We start from the raw sequence: 13,220 nt of genomic DNA on the forward strand, positions 1-13,220 counted from the left end.
CATAAATGGCACTATATAAAAGATACTGATCAGTCCCTGCATGCAGTGTATGTTATTATTTAAAAAGCCATGATTAAAAACATGGCTGCTTACATGACTGTCTGTGTTTAGCTTGCTGTAAAAGTATGCATTTGGCAGCACTGTGCTCATCTGCCCTTGACTTGGACAGCTGCAAGCAGTATTATTTCCAATACTGCTTGAAGACTTGCTAGTCAAGGACCAATCAGCAATTGTTACAAAAATGGCAATCACACCCTTGTCATTGTGTGTGTGTGTGTGTGTGTGTGTGGGGGGGGGGGGGGTTAAGTATAGAAAATCACTATTAGGTAGACACATAACAGTTCTTTTTTTTTTCTGGTTGAGCAAGGAGTGGGTGTCACATGGGGGTGCTAAATGACATAGCTAATGCACTTAAAGGACTTTATCCTTCTATGCCACAGTGCTACGGTATCATTGTTAATTTTTTTTTTTCAAAAAATAATCTAATAGCAAATACATTCAGTACTTCATCCAGACAGGTTTTAGCACTATGACTGCAATCTACTCAGTCACTGACCAAAGTTATAATAAAATAAGCAATGGTCTGTTAAACTATGGTATTGTTACAGATATGACTTATGTTTTTGAAACAGTCATCTGCTCTCATTAGAAAAAATCTAATTCGGCACAGGTGTCATCACACTTGATCAAAAAGTATCTCTACAGTAGGACTTACCAAGTCAGCATCAGAGGTTTACTCTCTGAAATCGGACACTTTGTTTGCAGGATCCCCCAAAGCTGTGTCTTGGGGCAATTCTGTTCCATTTTTCCTTAAATCATCTAAAGGAGGAATTTTCCTCACTGAATTTAAGCTGCCTCTTAACTGTGATGCTATTTTAGACACCCTCCAATTCAAATTACAAGCTGATTTCTTGAAATGGTGGCACTGGATTTCTCTAAATTAAGCTTTCAATAACTCCCAACAATTCAGCAATCACAACTTTCAGGAAAGTACAAAACTGTTAATGCCAGTCTAATCCACATTAAAGACCCACCATCATCAACCAGGTTTCTCGGCAAAATAAATATTTATGTCTTCTTTTTGACTCCATATCTTCTTTTAAATTCCACACAGAAGCAGATGTATTCAAGGTATAGTACAGCTGTGTACACTTACCTTAAATGTAGATGTTCGACTGTATTCACTGTTGCAGTCATTCCATTTGGGTAACCTGCTGGCAGGTTGCCCTCAGTCGGCCTGACTAACAAAGTCTTGGGTCCTGCATCTGTTGCTGTCCCTTCTTCCATGACGTCAGGTCGTCAGGGGTATAAAACATGCAGCCAATGCCATTACATCAGTTTTTCTTGACCCAGATGTCAGGTGCCCCCCAAATGTGGAGCAAATAAAATTAAAAACACAAAAATATACCTCCAACCAAAAGCAAATACACCAAAAAGGCTTTTAAGCATATTAAAAGAAAGCAGAGGTATAGTCAGAGAAAAACAGGGGGCTGGAGAGAGGCTAACCAGGACTGCAACAGTGAATACACTTGAACATCTACATTTATGGTAAGTGTACACAACTGTACTATGTTCTTCGTGTTTCACTGATGCAGTCATTACATTTGGGTAGATTCCCAAAGCTATGGTTGGGAGGACGAATTTATACAGCATTAGGACCAGCTATAAGGCCCTGCAAGACAGCAGTGGCAAAGACAGCTCTGGATTTAGAGAAAATTGGTAAATGATAATGCTTGGTGAAAGTATGTACAGAACTCCAGGTAGCAGCTTCTAGAATATACCTGGTAGGAACACCTCTGAGAAAGGCTGCAGAAGTAGATGCAGCCCTGGTGGAGTGAGATCTGATCCCCTGGGGGATAGGTTTTCCATGGTGCTTATAGCAGGAATGAATAGTTTATAGTTTATTTAGTAGTACTAAGCTAAAACTAACTGCCCTTGAATTTTAAGCCTAGCCAATTATCCCTTGTGAGACTCAAACCCTGCACCTTGTGTTTGTAAGGCAAACACCTTATCCATTAAGCCATCCTCCCAACCCTGCAATGGCTTATCCATTTAGAAATGGTTTGTTTTGAAATAGCCTTCCCCTCTGCCCCAGCAGCAAATGCTACTAGCAATTGTTCAGATTGTCTTCGAAATTTAGTTCTGTCCAAGTAAAATCTAAGTTGTCTGTGCACGTCCAAGGAATGCAGAATCTGTTCCTCTTTGTTCTGTGGATTGGGAAAGAAGGTTAGCAAATGAATAGACTGATTAAGAGCCACAGTGGAAACCAACATGGGCATGAAGGATGGATTGGTTCTCAGAGATACCCTGTCCGCATGAAAGATGATGAAAGGCTCCACTGCCATAAGGGCCTGTAATTCAGATATCCTTCTAGCTGAAGTGAATGCTAAAAGGAAGGCTGTTTTCCAAGAAAGAAATTTTAAGTCTGCAGTAGCAGCTGGCTCAAAAGGAGGTAGAGTGAGCTTCTCCAAAACAAAGTTAAGGTCCCAGGCAAGGGTAGGAACTTTCCTGGGTGGTCTCAAGTTCTTTGCCACTCTGAAATACTGCTTGAGCAGGGGATAAGAAAAGAGGGGTGGTTCTGTGTTATAGTGAGCTGAAATAGCTGAAGCGTGGATTTTAATAAAGGAAAAAGACAGGCCCTTGTGAAGCATCTCAGTTAAGTATTGCAAAATCTGAGGTAAATTGGGTGCCACTGTGCTCATCCCTAAAGATTGGTTCCAGGCACAGAATCTTTTCCATTTGTCAGCATAAGATTTTCTAGTACTAGGGCTTCTCGCCTCCAAGATGACAATCTATGACAGGTTTGCTGAGGGATGCTAAGAGTGAATTTAAGTGATTAGCCATGCTGCAAGGTTCAATGTTGGAAGCTGATGGTGCAGAATTTGGTTCTCCTACTGAGACAGCAAGGAAGGTGTCTGAGGCAGGTGCCATGGAGATATTTGTGACACACTGCGCAGGAGCGGGTACCAGTGTTGGCGTGGCCAGTCTGGAGCAATCAAAATCATTCTTGGTTTGTCCTGTTTGACTTTTAGCAGAACTTTGCAGAGTAGAGGCAGAGGGGGAAAGGCGTAGACTGATAGGTTTTTCCAGCTGAAGGACAGAGCATCCACTTTCCAGGCTTTTTTGTGGGGAGTCCTTGTGCAAAATTTGTCCAACTGGTAGTTCTATGTCTGGGCTCCCCATTTGCTTGTCAACATGTTGAAAATCCATGGTTCCAGTTTCCACTCGTTTGGGTCCATGAGATTTCTGCATAGTCCGTCTGTCAGTATATTCAATTTTCCTGGCAGGAATTGAGCTTGTAGGTGCACTTGGTAGCTCAAGGCTGTATTCCACAATGCCATGGCTAGTCTGCACAGGGGGTATGAATGTGTACTCCCCTGCTTGTTTATGTACCACATAACCGTGGTGTTGTCCGTCTTTATCATTAGTTGTCCTGGAAGAATGTAGTCCTTGAAGGCTGTCAAAGCATTCTGTACAGCTAACATTTCTTTTTGATTGATATGTAGGTGCATTTGATTTGGGTTCCATTTGCCCTGAATGCACCTCCCTGCCAGGTGAGCCCCCCATGCATAGTCTGATGCATCTGTAGTTAGGGTTTGGGCAGCAGGGGGTAGTGTGAATGGCAGTCCCTTGTTTTGGTGGCAGGCCTGTGCCCACCATAGGAACTCCAGGCATAGGCAAGGTATGATAGGAATCATTGTTTCCAGGCTGTGACAATGTTGACTCCATAGACTTTTTAAGTACCACTGTAGTTTCCTCACATGCGGTCTTGCATATGGAATTAGAAGAATGCAGGAGGCCATGAACCCCAAGGCTTGCAGTATTTGTCTTGCAGATAGCAGGGTTTTTGTGGCCACTTGTTTGAAGCAAGTTACCAAAATTTGCTTCTCTGGCGTGAGGAAAGTCATCTGGGCAGTTGTATTCAAGCTTGCGCCCAGGAATGTAATCTGTTGAGAGGGTACCAGTTGTGATTTATTTTCGTTTATGGTGTACCCTAGACGAGTTAGAACCTTTTTTTACAAACGCCAGATGATTTAGAAGAATGCCCTGGTTTTCTGCCTGAATTAGACAATCGTCCAGGTATGGCTATATCTGAATATTTCTTTGCCTGCAAAATGCAATTACTGGAGCCAGGCACTTTGTGAATACACTGGGCACAGTAGACGAGCCAAAGGGCAGTGCAGAGAACTGGTAATGCAAGTAGCTTGCTTTGAAGCGTAAGTATCTTCTGCAAGATTCCCTGACTGGGATGTGCAGGTATGCTTCTTTTAAATCTAGAATTGCCAACCAGGCATCTTTGCCTAGCATAGGAAGTAACTGGTGAAGAGTCAGCATCTTGAATTTTGGAATGTCCAGAAAGGTGTTTAGAGTAGACAGGTCCAGAATTGGATGCCATGATTTGTCTTTTCTGGGTACCGGGAAAAGCCTGGAATAGAAACCTTGTCCCTTTTCCTCTTCTGGTTCCGGTTGGATAGCCCCCATGTTTAATTGGGAAAGTACTTGTTTTTGAGCCTCTGCCCACTGATTTGGGGGCAGGTCTGGCCACCCATATGGAGTTGGCAACGTGTGAAAATGAAATCTGTATCCCTGGGACACTATTTTTAAAACCCATTTGTCCTGGGTTATGAGTTCCCAGTTTTTTGCATGAAGAACAATCTTTCCCACCAAAGGGGTGGCTAAAATGTAAGTGCTTGGTAATTTTAAAGGAAAGTCATTGAGACTGTTTACCATAGGGGGTGTCTTGTTATTTCCAGATTTGGAAGTGGAGCCCCCCCATTGCTTAGTTATGAGAGTCCCCTGGGATTGAAACCTAGTGCTTTTGGTGTGTCTGGGTTTGGCTTGAGAGGATCTGGAAGGAGCTGGAAAGGACCAATTCTTAGTAAGCCAGTGCCTACTAAATCTTGGAGGTTGCACTTGTAAGAAATCTTTTACAGTTTGCATAGATTTAGCTTTATCTTCCATCTTTTTTAAAACGTCTTCACCCTTATTGCCAAACAGGCGGTCCTGATTTAAAGGAGCATCCAACAATTTTGCTTTAACATGATCAGGCAGAGATTGCTCCTTAAGCCAGGCATGCCTTCTAAGCACAGACCCAGTAACAGCAGCCCTGCAAGAGGCCTCTAAAGAATCAAAACCACATTGCAAAGTATGTTTTCCAACTTGTTCAGCAGAATGCAATAAATCCTGTAAATCTTTATTTTCCACACAGTCAAAAATCAACATCATTTTCTGTTTAAGCAGTCCAGTAATATGCTGTTGATATTTTAACATATGAAATTGGCAGTTTAAAGCCCTGATTGGCAAGGTTGCAGAAGTATAAACCTTTTTACCCCATCTATCCAGTCCCCTGGAGTCTCTATCAGAAGGGGTAGGATTTTTAGCAGTAGAAGCCTTAATGCCCTTAGGCCCCTGAAAATGGTTTCTGGATCTGCAGCAGGATTTTTGAAAAGGAACTTTTGGGACTCAGGAACCCTGTAGAATCGGTCAGGTTTACTAGGAGGCAGGGAATCAGGGGCCATACTGGATTCCGAAAACACATCATCAACAATGTCTAGTACAGGAGGTATAGCCAACGGCCTATGCTGAGGTAGAAGAAGAAAATCCCTAAGCCTCTTTTTTGAATCAGAAAATTCCTGACTTTCCCAGTGGAAATGCTCCCTTAAGGTATGCAAAGTTTCCCCAAAAGAAATGTCCTCGGGGGGGAGGGGGAGGGGGTGTGCAAAGGGAATTGAATCCTCTGCATAGGAATCCTCATAAGTAGGTATGGACAAATCCAGGTCATTAGAAGAGTCAGAAGAAACAGAGTCCTGATCAGAAGATTCATAGTCAAGCTCAGCCCTAGGCCTCTTAGAAGGGGGGGGGGGGAGTTGAGTACCCTTGGTTAGAGTAATTAGATCTTCAGCCATTTTGATCATTTGTTTTTTTAGGCATAGGGGCCTGAACATGCGGCCTGGGCATCGGTTTTTTAGACAAAGATCGAGATTTAGGCCTTAGTATTGAAGGTGGAGTCGGTTTGGTATGCAAGTCTGTAGGCCTGAATCCACCCTCAGAAGCCGGTGCCTGCACAGTGGCACCAGACCCATCCAAGGTAGACATATCCGTGGGTTCCATAGGTGAAGTATCTTGTGGCATACCGGACTCTGAATGGGTCTCAGTAGAGGCCTGTGAGTCAGAAGTAGCGGGTATCAGGGGCTACGAAAGCGCCTCACTGAGTACCGGCGAACTGGCGACTGGCTTAGGAGAAGCGTTGTTGGCAGTTTTGGACCTCGATGGCCTGTCTCTGTCTTTATCTTTGCGTTTTTTCGAAATCCCGGTAGTCAGATGGCTAACCGACGTAATTTCTGGATAATTAAACTGAGAGCCGAAATATTTAGAGGAAAAAATGTACCGACAACAGATAGTGCGCTGATTAACTAAAGAACAAAACCGACAGCAAGGTACTTTGTGGTCAGGGCTTAGACAAGGAATATAGTACAAATGAAAATCTTTATGAGGTATTTGCTTTCCACAAGAAATGCAATTATTAACTTTTACTGACATCGGTAAGGAGCAAGAAAAAGTTTCCCCAACGGGGTACTTAGCTTTAAGCTGAAGACTTCGGTTCTGAAACTCGAAAACAGAAATTTCAGGAGTCGGCCGACCGGCACTTGCAAAGTACTTCTGCTTCGGGCACTGCACGGCAAGAAAGACTGATGTAATGGCATCGGCTGCATGTTTTATACCCCTGACGACCTGACGTCATGGAAGAAGGGACAGCAACCGACGCAGGACCCAAGACTTTGTTAATCAGGCCAACTGAGGGCAACCTACCAGCAGATTACCCAAATGGAATGACTGCAACAGTGAATACAGTCGAACATCTACATTTAAGGTAAGTGTACACCAAAGGTAACGACTGCAACAGTGAAACACGAAGAACATCGGCACAGTTACAGCTATGCTGAAAACTCTCAAACTTACTAATACCAGAATCCAGGAAAGTCCTTATTAAAACATACATTTTCTCAGACAAATCCAGAACTCACCATGGCCTTCATTTTCAGAAAATTACAATGATTAACTGTGGCAAATAGAGATGCACTTCAACTTGCCCCAGTGATATTCAGAACAGTCAGCCTAGATCAGTATTCACCTGTTTACACCAAAGTTAATAGTCAAAACACCAACTTACACCCTTAGACACAATATGAGCAATGTATTATCAACATTCAGCTTCCATTTTGGACTAGTCACTGGTGAGACAGCTTTTTCAAAAACAGCTCAAACCTGAGATTAGAACTAGAAAACCCTGCCTGTATTTCAAGCTAAACGTAAAGAACACCTTTTATTGGTGAGGCCATTGTAAACTCTTTAGAGACAAAGGCTAACATACAATTATCAAACTGAAACTAAGAATTAAGGTAATATGTTCATATTAAGTTGCTGATCAGACATAAAAATGTTAAAGTGTAAATATGCATTTACTATAATCCCATTTGTCTTATTATAAGTGCAGATGTTTTATGATCATGTCAACCACCTTTCACATATGTTTATTTCCTACTTTGCTAGCAGTTATGCAAACATTTACATCTTTCTAGGTCACTGTAGATATGCAAATATTTTATTTTATCTAGTTTGTGCACTTTACTCTGTAACTTGCCTGAATAATTGCATTAGAACTACTTTTACTTTGATAAAATTTGTGCATAGGTCGTGGTTAAAAACAGACTTGATGAACAAGTTATTTACCCAGTAAACAAATAAAAATAAACAAACCCATACATCCATATGGAAGTATATGCTAGAAGGGGCACAGAAGCAATGACTCAGCACAGCTCCTCGTGGTGTCCTGCAGAGTTCTACAAGCAGCAGCGAGTGGAAGAGTGACTTTCTATCGATTATATCTGCAAAGTTGTTTTACTGCATTCCTGCCTGTTCGTCTGAGTTTTTTGCACTTTTAAAGTTTGTTTTTGCTTAGTTTAACTGGTAGGCTACACACTCAAGTGCGCTAGCCGAATTAAAGCATTTACGGTGTTTCTGTACCTAATTTCTGCTACTTTGTTCACCAGTGAGAGTGGGGAGCTCTGAACAGCCTATCTGTCCCTTGAGGAGTGGTTCCAGCCCAGTAACTTGTAGCTTATTGGCCGTTTTGGGCCATTTCCTATCTCTTTCTTACCACCTGCTTTAAAGCCCGCTTTTGCGCTTGTAATTGACTCAGTACTGCTCCTCGTGGTGTCCTGCAGAGTTCTACAAGCAGCAGCGAGTGGAAGAGTGACTTTCTATCAATTATAAGTATTTTTTTGCCTCCTTATTTCCGACTGCTTTTTCTCGCCGAAAAGCAAGTTTCTTTAACTAAATAAGCTCTGCAAAGTTGTTTTACTGCATTCCTGCCTGTTCTTCTGAGTTTTTTGCACTTTTAAAGTTTGTTTTTGCTTAATTTAACTGGTAGGCTACACACTCAAGTGCGCTAGCCGAATTAAAGCATTTACTGTGTTTCTGTACCTAATTTCTGCTACTTTGTAAAAAAAAAAAAAAAAAAAAAAAACCAAAAAAAAATTCCTTGTTTCCCGCCTTAACTGAACTAGAATAGTCCAGTCTTCAGGCATTGCTGATCTCTGGGCTGTGCCATAGCTCGTGTGTTGCCCATATCCTTATTTGGATAGGAGGAATCTTCTTTGTTCACCACTGAGAGTGGGGAGCTCTGAGCAGCTATCTGTCCCTTGAGGAGTGGTTCCAGCCCAGTAACTTGTAGCTTACTGGCCGTTTTGGGCCATTTCCTATCTCTTTCTTACCCCCTTGCTTTAAAGCCCACTGTAGCGCGAATTTGCGCATAGCGCAGCATTGGGCAGCGCCGTTTAATCGGGTTTAAAGTATTCCCGGCTCCACAAAGTCTACTCTTCACTTTTTCCCTTGGAACTGCTCTAACTCTCATACTAAACACTCTATTCTCAATCTAAAACCCTGCACTTGCTCATATAAGCAATTTTTATAAGTTAAGCACTTTTTTGTGTCTTTCGGCTTTTCCCGGTTAGGGGTCACCACAGCGGAACACCGGTCCGCTAATGATTGGCAGTAGAGTTTTACGTGCTGGTTTGCTGGGCCTAACACACAAACTTCAACGAAGGAACGCCCGTTCACGCATGTCGCCACACAGAAGACGCTCTGAGAATCGAACGGGCAACGTCTAACTGTGATGCGACAATGCTACCGCAGCACCACCACCGCAGTTTTATAAGTTAAGCACTAATAAACTAAAAACAAAGCACTACATCCTCATATAATCCCCTTGAGTACCTTATCCCCTATTGGTCCTTTCTGATTCAGTTACAAAGGAGTTCCCTACACTGTTCTAGCATGTCAAAAGGTCAGTTGCTGGCTTCCTCTCCAGTCCAGCTGGTGAATCTGGGAATCTTGAGGCAATGTTTCAACTGCCTCATGTACACAGACAACCCTCTCCTCCTCCCAACAAGTACAAATATATGTGAGAGATGCAAGCATATAGCCAAACTGGAGGCTGAGCTCTCTCGACTCAGTACTGACGTAACCAGTCAGGAGGAGAAGGTAACCACACACACCACAAATCCAGTATCACATAGACCTACCACAACTGCAAACCAAACACATAAACACACAAAAATATACTCAGAGGCTCTAAATAAAAATCTGCCAAAGCAGCAGAGACCTCCAAAGCAGACATCCAAGCAACCACTACCCCAAAACAAAACACATGCAACACATAGTTCACAAAGTCAGTGTGCCAAACAGTCACAGCCCTTAAGGCTTAACAACATACCCGATACACTTGTAATAGGTGACTCTATAGTCAGACACACTGACGTCCCGCTCACCAGGCTGAACAAGGAAAGGGTCACAGTGAGCTGTCTGTCGGGCGCTAGAATCTGCCACATAACACAAGCACTTAGGTCACTCCAAAGCCGGTACAAATATGACTCAGTCATTGTCCATGCTGGTGTGAATGACCTGAGATGTAGCTCCCTTGACTACATGAAAAGAGACATAGAGGAGCTCTCTGATTTATGTAGCCCAGGCCGGTATGACACTGACCTTGAGCAGCATCTTACCCTCACCAAGAATGATGCCACAGTATAAAGACAAAATGATCAAGTTCAACAATTGGCTTAAGTAAGTAAGTCATAAACTCAAATGCTATGGAACAACTAGTCACCACTCCCACAAGAGGGGAAAACATACTAGACCTGATCATCACAAACATGGGGACACAATGCTCCATACCAGAAGTATACCCCTCATTGGTAAGATCGGACCATAAATTAATCTCACTGGAAATCCACATCCCGCCCTCACCCCCAGCACAGAAGACCACAGTGAAGAACTTCTCAAAAGCAGACTTCACACTTCTTAAAACCAAAATGGAATCCTTCAAGGGCCAGTGGAAACTACAGCCCAATCTGCTGAATCCTTTATAAACGCATTCTATGGACACCTTCAGGAATGCATGGATCATGCAATCCCAAATAAAACCAAGACCCATTCCCCCAAAGGCAGGCGTCCTGTCTGGTGGACCCCAGCCATAAATAAGCTATACAACAGAAGGAGGAAGCTACTACATGATAGAGCAAAATCCCTAAAAGGGAAGGCATCTCTGATCAGTACTAGCAAAAAACTACAATCACTCATAAAATCATCCAAGGCCAGCTTTGAGACAAAAATTGCACAAGACACTAAAGATAATCAAAAGGCTTTCTTTAGTTATGTTAGAAACCTGGGTGGCAACTCCCAGATATGCTCAGAGTTAGTCCATAATGACAACAAATACACTGAACCCACAGACATTGCCAACATCCTGGCAGACAGGTTCAGTGCCAACATCTCCCCCCCAAAGGGACAAATATCTATCCCAGCAGAGTGTTGCCTCCCTGACAACTCAGATGCCCAGGTGAGAGCCGCCCTCTCCAAAGCAAAAAACACAGCATCAATGGGACCAGACGGTGTTCCGGGCTGCGTGCTACATGAACTCCAAGAGGAGCTGAACCCACACATAAGGCTGCTGTTCAATCTCAGCCTTACTACAGGACATGTACCCAAAGAATGGCGTACAGCAACAGTGGTCCCACTCCACAAAGGAGGTGCTTCTATGGACCCTGGAAACTACCGCCCCATAAGCCTGACTAGCCTGGTCTGCAAAGCTATAGAGGGGATCATTATGGAACTCATAAACAAAGACATTGGGGACCTACAGACACTGGATCCTACCCAATTCGGCTTTGTTAAGGGCAGATCCTGCCTGTTGAACCTGGTCAACTTCTTTGAAACAGTCACCAAGGCCATTGATGAGGGTAAGGTAGTTCACACAGCCTACCTGGACCTCGCAAAAGCCTTTGACACAATACCCTACTCGGGCATCATAGACAAGCTCTCCAACTTAAATATAAACCCCTATGTCATAAGATGGGTTGCAAACTGGCTCAAGGACAGAACCCACATGGTCAGAATTGTTGGAGCCATGTCAGACTCTAAACCAGTCACAAGTGGCGTCCCACAGGGCTCAGTCCTGGGACCTCTCTTATTCGGTATATATTTTTCTGAGGTACAGGTTAATACGGGAGGACTGCACACTGGGCGCCATAACTGACTCTCCAGCTGACACAAGTATCCTCCAAAAAGGTCTCATAGAAACGGATAACTGGTGCCAGAGCCATGGCCTTAAACTAAACGCCAAAAAGTGTATAGTCATACCCTTTGGGAAAAACAAAGTGCCCACAAATTACCACATAGGTGGTAATCCATTAAGTACGCAAGAAGTAATTAGGGACCTAGGGACCCAAGTTGATAGTAACCTCTCCTTTGACAATCACATTGTCAAAGTGGTTAGAAACACCTTCTATATATCCCACCTTATCATGAAAGGATTCACATCTAGATCAAGGGAGGTCATTGTGCCCCTTTATTCTTCCCTCATCAGGCCCATAATTGAGTATGATGCCCCATTTGGGATGTACCTTACCCGACACCTGCAGCAACTAGAAAGACCCCAAAAGTACCTCACAAAGAGGATCAAGGGACTCAAACAGATGCCATATGCTGCTTGGCTAAAGAAACTCCAGCTCTACTCAGTTTCATACCGCCTACTCAGAGGCGATCTATGCCTGACGTACAAAGCCATGTCCAACCCGGAATTAATGGACATGCTCCATCTCAGAAAATCCAAATCCCTTAGAGCTACGCGATCGAGAGAATTGAACCTCAGCACAGAAATAAATAGGACATGCTGGAGGGACAGATTCATAACCCAGAGGCTCCCTTCACTCTGGAATAGAATCCCAGTCCATGTTAGACAGAGCCCCCTCACTGACTCTCTTCAAGAGGAATCTTGACGAGTGGATGGGAGATCGTAGGTTTACCCCGGTGGTCACTTCTGTGTCACTGCTAGACAGAGGCACAGTAAACTAGCCTTAAAAAGGGCACAGTAAACTAATTTCAAGGGGTGGCGAAAGCCAAACACACTCTGGCTAGGCTTGTAAATGCCCTAGGGCAGATAGCCTAGTATGAACCTATGAACAAAGACTTACGGTGACCTTTTTCAAGGTTCTGCTGTGTCAGTGGTTAGCTCTGCCAGGTGTCTTAAATAAAGGATCACTATCTTTGGCTCATGGTGTACACAGCTAAAAAGATGATAAGAGCAATAAGAAAACTGCAAGGAGGAGTGATATGGAAAGCCTTTACAGCACTGAGCATTTCCACTTCATCCAAGAACATGTGGACTGGTCACTGCAGGTCCAGAATGGTGCGTGACTGAAATGCTCTTTTTAGCTGAGCTGAAGGGACAGGACAGAGGGAAGGCTACAAAGATGGAAGACAGTAAGTAAGAAGAAGCTTTAATGGGGTGGGGACAAAAGACAGGGAAGTGCAGTGAAGGAAGATAAAGCAGGAACTGGAAGGCTACACCAGAAGCATAAAATATAAAATGGAGGAGATACAAGCAACTGGGACAGGAAAGACAGGCATAGCAGGAATACCAAAATCCTGGACAAGTGCCAAGGAGTAATGCAATATATCAACATCAATCTTCATCAACTACACAAACAGGGAATGGAAGACTAAAAGAAAGGTGTTATGGAGGACTCAATAAATGACAACAAGGATGGTAGAGAATACAGACATAAAAACCCTTAAAAAGTAAGGCAAAAGACCAGTTACTGAAAAGATACATGTCAACATGCAGGACTGAGAAAGGTAAAGAGCATAGCTGCTACACA

The 13,220-nt window shown here is 43.3% G+C and overlaps 1 protein-coding gene across 1 annotated transcript in view; it reads right to left on the minus strand.

Moving 5' to 3' along the window:
- PPP1R9B (protein phosphatase 1 regulatory subunit 9B) overlaps positions 1-13,220 on the minus strand; it is a 1,137,073-nt gene that overhangs the window by 585,512 nt on the left and 538,341 nt on the right. The gene's annotated exons all lie outside the window — the stretch shown is intronic.

Source organism: Protopterus annectens, chromosome 13.part0, assembly GCF_019279795.1.
Source record: "Protopterus annectens isolate FY-2018-M chromosome 13.part0, PAN1.0, whole genome shotgun sequence".
Lineage (NCBI taxonomy): Eukaryota > Metazoa > Chordata > Ceratodontiformes > Protopteridae > Protopterus > Protopterus annectens.